Source organism: Cicer arietinum, chromosome 5 (assembly GCF_000331145.2).
Source record: "Cicer arietinum cultivar CDC Frontier isolate Library 1 chromosome 5, Cicar.CDCFrontier_v2.0, whole genome shotgun sequence".
In the NCBI taxonomy this organism is placed as follows: Eukaryota; Viridiplantae; Streptophyta; class Magnoliopsida; order Fabales; family Fabaceae; genus Cicer; species Cicer arietinum.
This window is the reverse complement of record NC_021164.2, coordinates 51,243,826-51,247,624: the sequence shown is the minus strand read 5'-3', so window position 1 is coordinate 51,247,624 and position 3,799 is coordinate 51,243,826.

Below are 3,799 nucleotides of genomic sequence, written 5' to 3'. Positions count from 1 at the left end.
ATCGTTTAAAAGAACCAAAACTATCTACCACATCATTGAAGTTTACCAAATCTATGTTGGAAGGAGGAGTTTTTGTTAATTTGGGAAAGTTGATAGAAATACCAAAAAAAAAAATAATAGGTACGGGTTGAGATATGTACCTACTAAAGCTGATAAAGAGAAGGTTGCGAAGGGAAAAAGAGAAATTTGGACACCGAATTCACAGAAGATTCCTATTTGTCACATTCACCAAACTTTTCAAAGCGCCGAAATAATATATGTTCATCAAGTGGTTGTTACAGAAGAGGATCATGTTGATGATGACACCCTCAAGCTAGTGTACCTTTGTCCTCCAAACACCAATCTCAACAATTGGAAGATCATCGAGTTTCTCGTGTTTGTTAATTCATGTTCAAAGTAATTATGTATTTTTAACTCCTTTTGCTCTGCCCAAGGCTATAAGGATAACTAATTAGGGCATATGTATTTCAATTCCGTACTTATTATCAATAAATGCATTTATGAATTCTCCAACTGGTTTTGTTTTTTCTCTTTTCTCTTTCTTTTGGCAATCCTTATTCATATTTTCTTTTTTTCTTTTAATTGATTATGTGGATGTCTTTGCATGGTCATATCAGGATATGCCCGGGTTAGATACTAACATAGTTGAACACAAGCTACCACTAAAACCTGAATACACTCCAATTAAACAGAAGTTGAGAAGGATGAGACCTGATATGTCGCTTAAAATTAGAGAAGAGGTCAAGAAGCAATTTGATGCTGGTTTCTTAGCAGTAGCAAAATATCCTCAATGGGTGGCTAATATTGTACCAGTTCCAAAGAAAGATGGAAAGGTTCGAATGTGCGTTGATTATCGGGATTTAAATAAAGCTAGTCCTAAAGATGATTTTCCTCTACCTCATATTGATGTCCTAGTGGATAGCACTGCTCAATACTCTCTTTTCTCCTTCATGGATGGTTTCTCAGGGTACAATCAAATCAAGATGGCTCCCGAAGATATGGAAAAAACTACGTTCATCACACAATGGGGGACTTTCTGCTATAAAGTGATGCCATTTGGATTGAAGAATGCCGGGGCAACCTATCAAAGAGCAATGGTAACCTTGTTTCATGACATGATGCATAAGGAAATAGAGGTTTACATGGATGATATGATCGCAAAATCTCGAATCGAAGAAGACCATGTTGTTAACCTTCAAAAGTTATTTGAGCGACTAAGAAAGTTCAAACTCCATTTAAACCCTGCTAAATGCACATTTGTTGTAAGATCAGGCAAATTACTTGGGTTTATCGTTAGTCAAAAGGGGATAGAGGTGGACCCATATAAAGTAAGAGCAATACAAGAAATGACGGCTCCACGCACAGAAAAAGAAGTTCGTGGCTTTTTGGGTAGATTGAATTACATTGCAAGGTTTATATCGCATCTCACCGCTACGTGCGAGCCGATTTTCAAATTGTTGCGCAAAGACCAAAAGGTTGAATGGAATGAGAATTGTCAAAAAGATTTCGAAAAGATTAAGCAGTACTTATCAAAACCTCCCATCCTAGTGCCTCCTGTTCATGGGAAACCACTTATTATGTACTTAACAGTACTTGACGAGTCAATGGGCTGCGTACTGGGGCAGCATGATGAATCTGGTAGGAAAGAACATGCTATTTATTATTTGAGCAAAAAGTTCACCAGTTGTGAAACAAGATATTCACTACTTGAACGAACATGTTGCGCATTGGCATGGGCTGCTCGTCGGTTGAGACAATACATGTTATGTCATACAACTTGGTTGGTGTCTAAAATGGACCCAATTAAGTACATCTTTGAGAAACCTGCTCTTACTGGAAGGATCGCCCGTTGGCAGATGTTGTTATCAGAATACGATTTGGTATATGTTACACAAAAATCTATCAAAGGAAGCGCATTAGCAGAGTACTTAGCCCAACAACTGGTAGAAGATTATCAATCAATGCAGTGTGAATTTCCTGATGAAGACATAATGACTTTAGTTGAAGAGATTGGATCATCTGATAAAGAAAAATGGAGGTTGGTGTTTGATGGTGCTTCTAATGCGTTAGGGCATGGAATTGGAGCCATTTTGATTTCCCCAGAGAACCAGTTCACTCCATTTACAGCTAGGTTGTGTTTTGATTGTACAAACAATATTGCAGAATATGAAGCATGTGTTATGGGCATTAAAGCGGCTATTGAATCAAATGTAAAATTTCTTGAGGTATATGGAGACTCATTGTTGGTCATCCATCAGACGAAAGGAGATTGGGAAACGCGAGATTCTAAATTGATTCCGTATCACACCCATATCAAAGAATTGACAGAACACTTTGAGAAGATTACTTTTCACCATATCCCTCGAGAAGAAAACCAGTTAGCTGACGCCTTGGCCACTTTGTCATCAATGTTCAAAATAACCACTAATCAAGACGTGCCGGTCATAAAAATTCAACAAAGAGAAAAACCTGCATATTGCTTATCAATAGAAGAAGAGTCTGATGGTAAACCGTTGTTTTATGACATCAAATCATATGTTAAGAATAAGGAATATCCATTGGGTATTTCAGAAAACGACAAAAGGGTTTTAAGGAGATTGTCAATGAATTTCTTCTTAAATGGCGATGTGCTTTATAAGAGAAATCATGATATGGTTCTCCTCAGATGTGTGGATAAAGCAAAAGCAGAGAAAATTATCCAAGAGGTTCACGAAGGTTCTGTCGGAACTCATGCAAATGAGCACACAATGGCAAGAAAAATCTTAAGGGCTGGCTACTATTGGTTGACCATGGAATCCGACTGCTTTAGTCACGTAAAGAAATGTCATAAATGTCAAATCTATGCTGATAAAATACATGTACCACCCACTTCTTTGAATGTTTTAACATCACCATGGCCATTTTCAATGTGGGGAATGGATGTTATTGGACTCATCGAGCCTAAGGCTTCAAATGGACACCGGTTTATCCTAGTAGCTATTGATTATTTCACAAAATGGGTTGAAGCCGCTTCTTATGCCAATGTGACGAGAAGTGTGGTTGTCAGATTCATCAAAAGAGAATTGATTTGTCGATATGGATTGCCAAATAAGATAATCACTGATAACGCGACTAATCTGAATAACAAAATGATGAAAGAGTTGTGTGATAATTTCAAAATTCAACACCATAATTCTTCTCCATATCGTCCGAAAATGAATGGGGTTGTAGAAGCAGCAAATAAAAATATCAAGAAGATCATACAAAAGATGGTGGAGACATATAAGGATTGGCATGAAATGCTTCCCTTTGCATTACATGGTTATAGAACCTCTGTTCGTACCTCAACAGGGGCAACTCCTTTCTCATTGGTGTATCGAATGGAAGCGGTACTTCCCATCGAAGTTGAAATTCCCTCGATCGAAGTCCTGATGGAAACAAAACTAGAAGAGGCAGAGTGGGTTCAATCACGATATGACCAACTGAATCTCATAGAAGAAAAAAGAATGATAGCTTTGTGTCATGGTCAGCTTTATCAGAAAAGACTCAAAAAAGGCTACGAGAAAAAAGTCCGTCCTCGAGAATTTCGAGAAGGAGAATTAGTGTTACAGAAAATATTGCCCATAAAAAAGGATTTTCGGGGAAAGTGGACTCCGAACTACGAAGGACCATATGTTGTGAAAAAAGCTTTCTCTGGGGGAGCTCTAATACTCGCCGAAATGGATGGAGATGAGCTTCCACTTCCAGTAAACTCAGATGCAGTCAAGAAATATTATGCTTAAAAAAAAAATAGAAAATGGGCTCGCTAGGTTGAAAACCT